At 43.0% G+C, this 14,727-nt stretch overlaps 1 pseudogene; it reads left to right on the forward strand.

Annotated features, from left to right (window-relative positions):
* The first annotated feature begins 1,226 nt into the window (after positions 1–1,226).
* LOC118906337 lies at positions 1,227–12,280 on the forward strand (annotated as a pseudogene).
* The last annotated feature ends 2,447 nt before the right edge of the window (positions 12,281–14,727 follow it).

The raw sequence follows: 14,727 nt of genomic DNA on the forward strand, positions 1-14,727 counted from the left end.
GTTCCAGTGGTTATTTCCCCTATGCCCCTTTATATTTTGTATTTTTGTGCTTTCTTCCCTTTTTTCTTAATTAGTTTAGCTACTGGTTTGTTGATCTTGTTAATTTTTTCCAAAAGAACCAGCATTTTGATTTATTATTTTCACTATCTTTTGTTTCCTACTTCATTAATTTATGCTTTTATGCTTATCATTTCCTTCCGTGTTCTTTATTTGGTTAATTTTGTAGTTCTTTTTCTGACTTTTTGAGGAAGCTAAAATTTTAAACAAACAAAAGATAGCTTATAGTCTGCCAACTATTTTTTTAGCAAAAAACAAAGGGTTTTTTAAATGTCTATTCAAGCTACGAATCCTAGGAACAAAGTTCCCTCTAGAAAATTTTACTGAAAAATCTCCTTCGTGAATTAAAGTTAATGATAACAATGATGCGATAGCATGACGTGAACATAAACATTTTTTCATTCCACAAATGTGTAACATAAGGACCACAGGAACGATCTAAGCCTGATACATCTGAGATATTGTCTGTACAACCTAGTATATAATTTTAAGTTTTTTAGTTGAATTGTTAACCATAAAATATCAGATTACTGACGTTAATTATCTCTGAAGTTAATTCTCAGATGATGGCATTCCATTCTATGCTTGGCTTTGGCTTAACATTTATTTTGCCCGTATGGACTGAATGTGTCTGGTCCACCTCTACCAGAAGAGGGCGAGAAGGTTGGGCGGTACAGTCTGGTTTATGGGTGGCCGACAGAGAATGGAATTAGGAGGCAGAGGTAAGTCAGGCTTGAGGTGCCAGCAGGAAGGCCCAGTAGTGTTCCAGGGGCCCTGTTACCAGAAGCGCTCTGGGGCCACCCATGGGCCGCCTCCTTTCTTACATGAGAGGGCCTCTTGGACCTCCGGGCTCCTCCGAGGATGCTGCATCCCAGAGACCTCCCTCTGGGGCGCTCCATCCTGCTAGGGCCAGGGCCAGGGTAGCGTTGACAGGCGACGTCCATACCCCTCGGTCTTTCCCTCCGGGCCTGTGCGCCATTCGCCTGGACAAAGCTTGAGCGCGCGCTTCCGGACTCGGGAGAACATCCCGGTCATTTACAAACTAAAGCACACAAGAGCCCTCGGCGGGCGGTGGGTGGAGCGATCTTGGTGCGGATCTACCGGGAGGGGGGGCCGTGGGGGAGACCCAGCAGGACGCGGGCGGCGTGCCCGCAGCGGGGAGCCTCTAACCGCCCCTGCGCCCGGACTCGGGCACCGAGCTCGGGGATCCGTTCGACTTAGGAAAACACAAGCAGTGAGGAATTGGTATTCTTGAGAAATACATCACATTTGTCAGGGAAACGACAGAGATTGAACTCAGCTTTACAAAGCAACTCAGGAATCTTTTGAAGAAGTACCAACCTAAAAAGAACTGAAAGGAGGAAGAATACAAGTATATTCGTCATGTAAAGCGTTTCTTCCCACCCTGTGAGCGAAATGAGCGGTCACGCTGGGCACCATGAATTTATGGAGTTAGCAGGCTGTGTTCAAGACCAGAGCAGGAGTGGAAATCGTGCTTTTTGTGATGCACAGAAGAGAGCCACCGGTAGACACTTGATGGAAGCAACGTAAATCAAGTAAACGACGGTATGTGTGAGATTCCAAAAGACTGACAGAACACAGCAGTATTTTGGGAAAAAAAAAATCATGCTGACATGAGTGTTTAAAAGGTAGGTGTTGAAAAGGCACACCAACAAACTCAAAAGTGTCATCAATAGCAGAGGACAGCAAAGCAGATTACTCGCCAAGTCTTCAAGAAATTGGACCAGGACCTGCAAGAATATTACCATCCTCATATATCCAACATCCTTCAGAAAATACAAGAGATGGAAGAAAGAAGGACAGTGAGAATTGGAGGATCAATGAAGACATGCAGATGTTGATCAACAGGCAATAGTAATCAGTGGGAAATGCTTGGATACCATAGTTAAGGCAGCTGAATCAATGATCAGATAAATGTCATAGCTGGTAACAGAAACTTTCAAGTCAGAGTTTGAGCCTCCTGGAGACATCTGAGGAAGACACTCAGCCAATGAAGTGTACTGTGTCTGATCATAGTGTTTAAAATTCCAGAGTAGACAAAACAGAGGTCAAATCTGATAGCAAATCCAAAGGAAAGTTATGGCTGTTCATAAAAATAAATGTCTCCCACACAGTAAAGGGAACTCATTGCTTCAATGAGTTCATGATCTTCAAACCCCAAATTCACTTTAAAAACCTTAAGCATGGTTGTGGGGGGGAGGGCAACACCAGAGGGTTTCAGCAATCTTTCATCTCAACAAAGAAGGAAAAAGCTATATAAAGAAAGTCAATGAATTAAATAAAGAAATCCAGATGGAGATGGATCAGAGATGGTATAACAAAGATGAAGAGTGACTGTCTAAAGAATCCTCAAATGGGAGACCCAGCCAGTTTGGGTCACAAATTAACTATATGAATGTATATATATATATATATATAGAGAGAGAGAGAGAGAGAGACAGAGAGACAGAGAGAGAGAGAGAGAGTTTCATATACATATATACATATACGTAGGAAAACTGTGACGAGAGGCCCAGAACCTTGTAGTCTGGCTGGCTGAGGTTGAAGGCAGGCTCCCAGCACCAAGTGAAGAGGTCTGACAACAGAGTGTAATGCACAAAAATCTCAGTCCCAAATAACTGTGCACAAGACTGGAAGAATACAGACACCAGTTACACAGAGGAGCAAAGTCAGGAGAGTGAGGTGCAGGTCTGGTCATGACTTTTAGTAATAAATTCGATGACAAGGAACATCTTCCCCCCTTGCCACAGGGACTTGTAAAACTCTCTACATATTTGAAGATCAGAATGAAGGAATTCTTTCAGCAGTTGAAGCAGAAACATTGTATGTTATAGAGGAAAATGAAGGTGATTCTGCATTTGGAGAAATGAAGATGAAAAGGGTTATATTCCTACTTTATTTGTCAAAGTCTATTTGGACAAAAATGCCAAAGGTGCTAAGATGTATACAGGCATACCTTGGAGACATTGCAAGTTTGGTTCCAGACCACTGCAATAAAGTGAATATGATAATAAAGTCACACGAATTTCTTTGGTTTCCCAGCACATATAAAAGTTATGTTTACATTATACTGTAGTAAGTGTGCAATAGCATTATGTCTGAAAGAACAACATATATACCTTAATTTTTTTTTTTTTTTTTTTTTTTGGTTGCACTGTGCGGGATGTGGGATCTTAGTTCCCCAACCAGGGATCGAACCCCCGCCCCCTGCATTGGAAGCACAGAGTCTTAACCACTGGACCGCCAGGGAAGTCCCACACCTTAATTTTTAAAAATACTTTATTGCTAAAAAATACTAACCATTGTCTGAGCCTTCAGCAAGTCAGTCTTTTTGCTGGTGGAGGGTCTTGCCCAAATGTTGATGGCTACTGACTGATCAGCATGGTGGTTGCTGAAGGTTGGGGTGGCTCTGGAAATTTCTTAAAATAAGACAATGAAGTGTGCCACATCAATTGACTCTTCATTTCATGGACAATTTCTCTGTAGCCGTGCTGTTTGGTAGCATTTTATCCACAGTAGAACTTCTTTCAAAATTGGAGTCAATTCTCTCAAACCTGCTGTTGCTTTATCAATCAACTAAGTCTGTGTAATATTCTAGATTCTTTGCTGTTATCTCAAGAATCTTTACAGATCTTCACCAGGAGTAGGTTCCATCTCAAGAAACCACTTTCTTTGCTCATCAATAAGAAGCAACTCCTCATCTGTGAAAAGTTTTATCATGACATTACAGCAATTCAGTCACATCCTCAGGCTCCACTTCTAATTCTAGTTCTCTTGCTCTTTCCACCACATCTGCCGTTGTTTCCTCCATGAAAGTCTTGAACCCCTCAAAATCACCTGTGAGGGTTGGAATCAACTTCTTCCAAACTCCCATTAATATTGATATTTTGACCTCTTCCCATGAATCATGAATGTTCTTAATGGCATCTAGAATGGTGAATCCTTTCCAATTCAGAGGGTTTTCAAATGACTTCGCCCAGATCCATCAGAGGAATCACTATCTATGGCAGCTTTAGCCTTACAAAATGTAATCCTCTTTTTCTATCTGAATTTTAATTTTAATAGATATTGCCAAGTTTCTCTTGTTTAGTTAAAATCAACTATGCCTAACAAAATGCAAAATGTATTTCTTAAATACTAACACTTGAGAGTCAAAATTACCCCTTGATCCGTAGACTGCAGAATGGATGTTGTGTTAGCAGGCATGAAAAAAGCATTAATCTCATTGTACATCTCCATCAGAGTTCTTGGGTGACCACATGCATTGTCAATGAATAATAATATTTTGAAAGGAATCTATTTTTTTTTTAATAGCAGTTGGTTTCAACAGTGGGCCTAAAATATTCAGGAAACCATGTAGTAAATAGCTGTGCTGTCATCCAGGCTTTATTGTTCCATTTGCAGAGCACAGGCAGAGTAGATCTAGCATAATTCTTAAGGACCCTAGGATTTTCAGAATGGTAAATGAGCACTGGTTTCACCATAAAGCCACCAGATGCATTAGCCCCTAGCAAGAGAGTCTTTGAAGCTCTGAAACTAGGCATTGATTTCTCCTCTCTAGCTATGAAAGTCCTAAATGGCATCTTCTTCCAATAGAAGACTGCTTCATTTACACTGAAAATCTGTTGTTTGGTGTAGCCACCTTCATGAATTATCTTAGCTAGATCTGGATAACTTGCTGTAGCTTCTACGTCAGCACTTGCTGCTTCCCCTTGCACTTTTATATTATGGAGATGATTTCTTTCCTTAAACCTCCTGAACCAACCTCTGCTAGCTTCAAACTTTTCTTCTGCAGCTTCCTCACTTCTCTCAGCTTTCATAGAATTGAAGACGGTTAGGGCTTTGCTCTGGATTAGGCTTTGGTTTAAGGGAATGTTGTGGCTGGTTTGATCTTCTATCCAGACCGCTAAAACTTTCTCCATATCAGAATAAGGCTGTTTCACTTTCTTATCATTTGTGTGTTCACTGGAGTAGCACTTTCAATTTCCTTCAAGAACTTTGCCTTTGCATTCACAACTTGGCTAACTGGCACAAGAGGCCCAGCTTTCAGCCTATCTTGGGTTTTGGCATGTCTTCCTCACTAAACTTAATCATCTCTAGCTTTTGATTTAAAGTGAGAGATGTGTGACTCTGCCTTTCACTTGAACACTTAGAGGCCACCGTAGGGTTAATAACTGGTCTAATTTCAATATTGTTGTGTCTCGGAATAGGGAGGACCAAGGAGAGGGAGAGAGACAGGGAACAGCCGGTAGGTGGAGCAGTCAGAAGACACACAACATTTAGTTTTTTTAGTTTGCTGTCTTAAATGGGTGCAGTTCGTGGCTCCCCAAAGCAATTACAATGGTAACATCAACTCAGCCATAAAAAAGAATGAAATAATGTCATTTGCAGCAACATGGATGGATCTAGAGATTGTCATACTGAGTGAAGTAAGTCAGAGAAAACCAAATATCATATGATATCGCTTATATGTGGAATCTAAAAAAAAAGGGTACAAATGAACTTATTTACAAAACAGAAGAAGAGTAACGGATGTAGAAAACAAACTTATGGTTGCCAGGAGGGAAAGGGGGGAGGGATAAATTGGGAGATTGTGATTGACATACACACACTACTATATAAAATAGATAACTAATAAGGACATATTGTATAGCACAGGGAACTCTTCTCAATACTCTGTAATGACCTATATTGGAAAAGAATTTTTAAAAGAGTGGATATATGTATATCTATAACTGATTCACTTTGCTGCACAGCAGAAGCTAACACAATATTTTAAATCAACTATACTCCCAATAAAAATTTTTTAAAAATAGTAACATCAAGGATCACAGTAATCACAGGTCAGCATAACAAATACAGTAATAATGAAAAATTTTGAAATATTGCAAGAACTACTAAAATGTGACACAGAGACACAAAGTGAGCAAATGCTGTTAGGAAAATCGTGCCTATAGATTTTCTCAATGCAGGGTTGCGACAAACCTTCAATTTGCTAATAATGCAGTATCTGTGAAGCACAATAAAGTGGAGAGATAAAACAAGGTATGCCCGTATTTAATATTACTTTAAAAACTTAAAAAAAAAAATCTCAACACTGGAGTTTGTTGAAACACAGTTGTTTCTACCCACAACTGTGGCTATTACAGGAAGTTCTTCAAAGTACTGGATGGTTAGATAGCACCACAATACATATTTTTATACAGCCACATAGTGAGCTTTTAGGCATCATACCCCTGAATTTTCCTTGACTTTCCTTTCCTTGAGTTTTGACTTAGTCAGGTTTCTCCTGCTAAGTTGAAGTTTTACATTCAAAGCTGCCAACTACCAATTTACAACTTACAGTATTTGAAATCTGATAAACATTTCTTCCTTTGGCAGCATCTATAAATAACAAAAAAGTTGGATTCTACCTTCTCACCATTATTTCTGAATCAAAAAGCACAGCATCTTGAGGGTGCTTCTGCTCTCTCCTGATCTCTTCTTTTAATTAATTAATTAATTTATTTATTTTGGCTGCACTGGGTCTTAGTTGCTGCGCGCGGGCTTTTCTCCAGTTGTGGCCAGCGGGGGCTACTCTTCGTTGCGGTGTGCGGGCTTCTCATTGCAGTGGCTTCTCTTGCTGTGGAGCACGGGCTCTAGGCGCGCAGGCTCAGTAGTTGTGGCGCACGGGCTTACTTACTCTGTGGCATGTGGGATCTTCCCAGACTAGGGCTCGAACCCGTGTCCCCTGCATTGGCAGGCGGATTCTCAACCACTGTACCACCAGGGAAGCCCTGATCTCTTCTTTATATACAGTGTCTGCCACAAATTGAAGCATATTCTAATGTTACATTTTGTAACTTAATAAATTGAACTATGCTAGTTTGTTAAACTTTACCACTACTCACTTAGAGGAAATCATGAACAAAATAAAATCTCACCCTACTTGAGTAAAGAAGTAAATAAGAAAATACTTATATTGGTACTAAACGCTTAAATGTGGTTAAGATCATGGCTAGTTCATCATGATTATCCCAGCCTGTCTATTTGATCCCAAACAACTAATTGAAATCTGTAAAAGTTTGGTCAATTAACCTGTTGATTTTTACATATGGCACCAGTTGAGCTCTCCACCAATTGCAGATCAGATAGTCTAGTGATGTACAGACACACTTACATGAAAACAGCACGTGTCCACTTCTCAGTCACCTAGGTTCTGTTTCAGCTGGAGGTTTGGTGGCAGGAGCAGCTGTATTCAGCTCACACTTCCCCAGGCTGGGCTATAATTTGAATGCAGTGTGGTGATAACTACAGTCATACACAGACTAAGAGCACAGCATACTGTTTCCAAAGGGTAGATTTTTAAATCATTCCCATCTTTAAGATCTGAATTTTTAGTTTACTGAAATTTTTAAAAAGTAGTAAATGTAAGGGCCCACTTCAGAAAATGTGATTAACTTTAGCCAGAATAAAATAAACATTTCTCACCATCTTTAAAGAAATCTGGCCACATAGGATTTGCATTCTTAAATTGGCACTGAAGCAGGAGGGTGGATAGTGAAACTGGTCACATGCATAGTCAGCCACCAAATCCAGTGTTTGATGATGCTCAATAAAGACCCAGCTATAAATGGGTCAGAAGGAAGGTGTCAGGTTGAGACATACCCTTTTTTTTTTTTTGGCTTTGAAAAATATTTATTCATGTCTTTCCTACTTTTAGATAGGAAAATTAGCTTCTTGCCTCTACTTTATGGGCTCATTTCATAAGCTCATATCAGAGGATCAGAAAATGGCAGGAGGGACTCATACTTGTTGCTCTGGATGGCCTGTGTTTCAAGGTAAGTTAGCTGCAGTCAGCTTACATTTTACACTGGCTACCAGAGTGAGCTATAGCGGACTGTACTTAATGACAGCCCAACTTACAACTACATATATAATTTTTTTAATTTTATAATTAAAATTTCTTTTGCATTATTATGCCTTTACTGACATGATATTGATAAAGCCACCTATCTTGATCCAGACCTCTTCAGGGGATTGTTTCCTTCAGTTCTCCTTTTCAAGTATTGCATCAAGAAAATTAACTGACCCTTAAATGATGGAGATTTGTTTTAATGAGCCGTAATGCTCATTAAACTAGTAGACTAACTGCTTCTGGCATTTAACCAAATGAATGGGAGACCAAAGGTATTATAATCTGACCTTCTTATGTCAGATTATGAGCTCACTTCCAAATTGTTAACTACCAGAAAAAGCCTAGAACAGGCCAAGTCAACATTAGCTTTTAAAAAGCCTGCCTTGAAAAACATCCTGTTTTTTGAAGTTTTTTTTTTCTTTAGGATTGTGCAGATTTGATTCAGAAAATAGCTCGATTTGTTTGTATAGAGCAAGTGTTGTGTGTATAAACTTATGATCATTATTTTAAGCCGTAGCCTCCACTCCAAAAACAGATAAAGATATGGGACACTGACTAAACAGTTCAAGGTATTTTGTAGCTGCAGTTCCTTTAGTCAGTGCCTGAAGTATTAGAAAAAGTATTGAACAATTTCCAAAGCATCAGGAATTTCCTTTTCCACCCAAGACATTCTTTTCTTCCAACAGTTCTCTGTTGAATAAAAGAAGAAAAATCTCAGCCTGATTATAAAGTTTTCTTCCTTTATTTTACAGGTTAATAATAACACACTTATGATAGGGACACAGTGAAGGGACAAAGTAGGTGATTAAATAGTTAATCCCACTAGGAGATTGTAAGTAGAAAAAAAAGTATGGGAGACCCCTGTAAGTTAATGATCACTCAAGAAGGCAGGCTTGCTTAGCAACAAAACCATGCAACAGAAGCATGAGACATGCCCCCAAACAATAAAACAATGGTGAACTGAGACCTGCATCCTGCCCAGTGAGGTCAGTAAGTTAATGAGTCCTAGGACATGCTCCTTTGAGCATATTAAAAACAAAAATATAGGGAAAAGATGACATTATACCTGAGATGATTTACCATATTTTAGTATATGTTACTGCCTTTTTGCCATTTCCATTGTGCCATGACAGTCCCAGTTTGACCATGTAGGGACAAGAAAACTCCCCTGCCCGACATGGAGGAGGAGCTGATGATGGAAGTTTGACATCTACTCAAGTATGAGGAAGGGGCTTCCCTGGTGGCGCAGTGATTGAGAATCTGCCTGCCAATGCAGGGGACACGGGTTCGAGCCCTGGTCTGGGAGGATCCCACATGCCGCGGAGCAACTAGGCCCGTGAGCCACAGCTACTGAGCCTGCGTGTCTGGAGCCTGTGCTCCGCAACAAGAGAGGCCGCGATAGTGAGAGGCCCGCGCACCGCGATGAAGAGTGGCCCCTGCTCGCTGCAACTAGAGAAAGCCCTCGCGTAGAAACGAAGATCCAACACAGCCAAAAATAAATAAATAAATAAATAAAATTTAAAAAAAAAAAAAAAAAAAAAGCAAATGCCCCTAGGAGAGAGAAGACCGCTAAGAGCTCAAGGTCTTAGTGTTCAAACTTCTTAAAAAAAAAAAAAAAAAAAGAATGAGGAAGAAGGTGGTCTTCTTTCTCTCCCCGCTTTTCCTTTGATTATAAAAGTGTAGCCCGCCTAGCTTTCGGCGTGGCACTCCCTTGCCTGCCTGCTTGTACCCCCTCACAAGGGTCCTAGTCTAATAAACTCTTTCCTTACCTGTCATTCTGCCTCTCACTGAATTCTTTCTGCGCGGAGACAGAAGAACCTATGCTCTACTAAGCCCCGAAACGTGTTCTGCCGTTTCACTTACAGGTTAATAATGTGTGTGTTGAAGTCTTTCCTCCCTAACCTTGTTTATAAATCTACCAAACCTCACCCCAGACGATGCATTTCTTTAAACTCCTCCTGTTTGGGTGAAGCTGTTACTTCCTGAGGTCCAAAACTCAGGGCACTTGTTTTCTTTTTAATAATGCTAGGGCACTTTTTCGGTGTGGTGTCTAACATGTGATTATTTAATGTTTGCCAAAATGTTTAGAATAACTTTCAATTGGCCAACTGGATTATGACTCCTTTTGTGGTTTTGTTTTTGTTTTTAAAAGTGCTTTCAATCAAACACATCTGTAATTCGCCCCACAGAATATACTGCTATTTAAAGAGTCACCAAAAACAAGGAAATTATGAGAAACTGTCTTGAGGGAGAGGAGCCTAAGGCGACTGTACGACTGAAAGTAATGTGGTGCTGTGGAGGGGATCCCTGGGTAAGACGTTATGGAAAACGATGGAAATCGGAATAAACTCCGGGCTTTATTTTGTAATACTGTATCAGTATTGGGGTTTACTAACAAATGTGCCATAATAATGTAAGCTGTTAATAATAGGGGAAACTGGGGTACAGAGGAACTCTCCATACTATCTCATTTTTTCTGTAAATCTAAAGCTGTTCTAAAAACAGTTATATTCAATATAAACTGTTCTAAAAACTGCTTATAAAAAACAAAAACAAAAACCTAAAGTGATTACTTGAACTTCAGTTGTTTTAACTTTTTACTCTTTTATCCATTTGTTTAGCTGATTATTCTGCTCCCTAACGACCTTTTTATTTTCATAACTGCTGGAGAGGCTGCCTGCTGGATGAGACACATGAGACTATTATAGACACTTGGGTTCTGAATAAACTATTTGAATAAAGGTCAACATGATTGTTTGTTTTTATTCTTATTCTAAAAGAAATGAAACCATCTGGCACCTTTTACTTGTACCCTTTTATCCGCCTCTCTAATATTATATTTTCCTCAAAAAATTAAAGTGCATAAATGTTCTTTTAAATTCACAGTGTGCAGTGGTTGAGAATCCGCCTGCCAACGCAGGGACACATGTTCGAGCCCTGGACCGGGGAGGGGACCCACATGCTGCGGAGCAACTAAGCCCGTGCGCCACAACTACTGAGCCTGCGCTCTAGAGCCCGGGAGCCACAACTACTGAAGCCCGCGCGCCTAGAGTCCGTGCTCCGCAACGAGAAGCCACCGCAATGAGAAGCCCGCGCACCGCAATGAAGAGTAGCCCTGACTTGCCGCAACTAGAGAAAGCCCGCGCGCAGCAACGAAGACCCAATGCAGCCGAAAATAAATAAAGTAATTAATTTAAAAAAATAAATTCACAGTGTCAGGGTATTTTACCACAGCCTAAGAGATCAGTTCCGTGAAATGAGGTGCCTAACGGCAGACTTCACCCCACCAACAAATGCAAATAAAAAGGCGTCCAAAGCGTGGCTCGCCGGGCGAGCAGCAGAGACCCCGCCGGCCGGGCGAGGGCCGCCGGGAGCCCCGCAGAGGTTGGGGTGGGGGGAACTGGGTCTTCGGCGGCGCGGAGCCGTGGCCGCGGACCCCAGCCCGAGTCTCCGCCGCGCGCCGGCCGGAGTGTCTGAGTCGTCGCGAGGAAGCGCAGGGCGGGAAGGCGGGCCGGCTCTGCTCCCCGGAGAGCGTCGCGGCTGGTGGAGGCCCTGCTCTTTGACCTGGATCCCGGGGCGGATCCCGCCCAGGGCAGCGTGCCCTCCGCCCAGGTTAGGTCGGGGCTGCACCTGGCTCGGGGGCGTCGCGCACTGCCACGCTTTACTCTGCGCAATTAGGGGCCTGGGGGTGGCTCCCCCTAGACGGTGGGGGCGGAGGTGAGCTGGCCAACTGCCCCCTGTGCAGCAGCTCCCGAGAGGGAAAAGGGGGTGGGCAGGGCAGGCCTCACCCGTCTGGGGGCAGAGGTGAGGGGTCTGGGGTGGGGGGTGGGTCCCGACTCCTGGGCCACTAAGGGAGTCTGTCTTTAACTTGGGCTCTGGAATCCACTCTCCCGACCCCTCACTAGCTGGTCTCTTAGACCTGGGAGGGACCAGGTATGGGGATTTTTAAAATACCTGAGGTAGTTCTGATTTGCAGTAGGTTGAGAATCGCTCTTTATTTCCTAGTGCTGACTTTCTCTTAGCTCGGACTTGCCAGTGCCCCTCATGACAGCTCCCAGGCCGTTTTTTTTTCAACTTCTGCTTCTCCTTGACTGATTCTCTCCGTATTTCCCGATTTGAACCAGATTTGTTTTCCCAGAGCTTTCCACCAGCCATTATCTGTCCTTTGGTCATTTACCCTTTCCAGTTTGGATTCCCATGAAAGGAAATGGAATCTATTGATTCACTGCCATTGTCTGGGGGGGGGGGGCTTTGTGGCCCCAATCCCCTCCCAGGTTGCAGGCCAGCCTGTCCCACAACTGCTAGTTGGGTGCTCTCATCAGGGGTGAGAGGGGCACCACAGGAACCCATGGAACAAAACAGGCCTGGGACCCGGCAGTGTCTCTTACTTAGGTTGACTTGCCTAGTTAGCAATCACCTACCCTAGGATGCTTTGGATTTTCCACTGGAAAACTGCACATTGTCTTCAAAAGGGCCTTTGACTCAGAAAATGTCTCATGTTAATTCAGCAGTTTCCGTAAGTAGCACTTAAACTCTAGGAGTTGGCTGTATCAGATGCAATGTATGTACTGTGGCTGCTAACATGAAACAATTTCTTCTTATTCAGTCAACTAAAAAAGAAACCCTGTTATTCCTCTCCCAACTTGCCTTTTAGTTTGTGGGTAAGAACAACTGTATATGTGTGTTTCACAGGGTGTGTGGGGGGGGGGTACTTTAAAAAGTTCTTCTTGCCATATTTGGGAGCAGACATGTGAAGTGGTGGGACTGACACATTTCACTGGGTCTGAAGAGTCCTCTGGGGTGGGGGGTGTGATGAAGCAGAGGCAAGAGTCCCAGTTTCTCTAGTGTCCCCACACTCCTATGAGGCCTTTTCTTCCTATTCTCCCACTCATCTTCTCCTCCAGTTGAGAATTCCTGTTGTTTCGTCCCCAGTCTCTGCTTTGGAGAATAGAACCCCTACTTCTTTTGGCAGTTGTTCCTCCCTCCACTCCAAACCAGAGTCCAGAGAGAGGCTGCAGTGTACTGTGACTCCTGGACTCCAGGTGGCTCCTGATTCATGACAGGCCGATCAAAGGCCCTCCCTGGCATCCTTTGAAGTGGAAGTTGGAAGGACAGTCTGTCCTTCTCATGATCTGCACATTAAGATATAAAAATTAAGAGCTACTGGCAGTATAGTTGGTTGTATACTGGCAGCATGTGGTGAATGCTGATTTACAGTAGGAGACAATAAAGCTGATCTGCAAAGAGAAGCAGACAGGAGAGGCAAGGAGCCCCAGTGGCAGTGGTGTTCATGTTCCTGACATTTAGCTGTAACCCTGTCCTTTCTGCAGTTTGGCTCTTCAACCCTTCCTTCAATATGTGTAATCCCCAGTGTCCTCCTAGTAATGCACAAGTGTATCAGTTATCTATTGCTGCATAAAAATTCACCCCAGAATTCCGTGGCTGGAAACAACAAACATTTATTATCTCACAGTTTCTATTGGTCAGGAATTGAGGAGTAGCCTAGCTGAGTGGTTCCAGCCATTTGCAGTCAAGGTGTCAGCTGGGGCTACAGTTCTCTGAAGGCTTGGCTGTGACAGACTTGGAAGGATCCACTTCCAAGATGAATGGCTCTTGTCTTGGCAGAAGGCTCAGTTCTCTATGGGCTGCTGGCAGACCTACTTCATTGGCTGTTGGTACGAGACCTTGGCTCCTCACCACATGGACCTCTCCACAGGCTGCTTGAGTGTCCTCACAACATGGCAGCTACCTTCCCCCAGAGCAAGCGATCCAAGAGAGCAAGGAGGAAGCCACAGTGCCTTTTATGACCTAGTCTCTGAAGCTGCACACTGTCACTTCCACTTTAATCTGTTCTTTAGAAGCAGATCACTATGTCCAGCCCACCCTCAAGAGGAGGACAATTAGGCTCCACACAAGTAATCAACATGTATCTAATTCTGTGGTCTTTCTGTTCTCGCTGACCACTGCCTTCTTCTTGCCTCTGGGACTTAGGTGTTTCCTCACTATACCAACTAAAAGCTGTCCTCTGGGGTGTCTAGGTCTTTCGGAGGTGCCCTGGGGCCTCAGGAGTTCTGTTTTATCCTGTCTTTTCAACTCTGATACAACTTAGTGAATCTATTCCATGTAAAAGGCAGTTCTGCCTTGGCAGGACACCAATCCCTCCCCCACACTGTGGGGTTAGAGAATAATTTTAAACCAAAAAATGAGGGCACCGTATGTGAACAGAGTATTTAAAATTTGTGCTGCTCCAAAGCTCTGGGGCTCAAGGTTGTTTTACCTACATACTTTTATTTCTTAGGGAGGTGAGAGGGATCTTAAGAACTAATAGTGACCAGTGATTTCTCTGGTGGTCAGTTCCATGAAACACAAAGGAGGAGTTTGAGGAAGGAGTGGATGGTCAACCTGCAATCGCTATGGTGACAGGTCATGTGGAGGACTGAGAGAGGCAGTGGATGTGATTTCTCAGAAAGCTGTCCAGTGGAGAGATGGGAGCAGGAGGGCAGGAGCCACACTGTGAGGGGCGGGTGAACCCATCAGGGCTCTCGGTTGTAAGCAACAGATACTGACCAGGCCGATGTGAGCAGAAAAGAATTTAGTGAAAGGATATGGCGATAATCATAGAATTTCTGGGAACACTGACGAAGCAGCTTCTGAAAATGGGCTGGAAGAGGAAGACTGGCCAGAGCCCAGATCATGTTGCAGACACAGTGACTACCAACCATCATGGACTCCAGAGACAGTGGCCTATAACA

The sequence above is a fragment of the Balaenoptera musculus genome, chromosome 13, assembly GCF_009873245.2.
Source record: "Balaenoptera musculus isolate JJ_BM4_2016_0621 chromosome 13, mBalMus1.pri.v3, whole genome shotgun sequence".
Classification (NCBI taxonomy): Eukaryota; Metazoa; Chordata; class Mammalia; order Artiodactyla; family Balaenopteridae; genus Balaenoptera; species Balaenoptera musculus.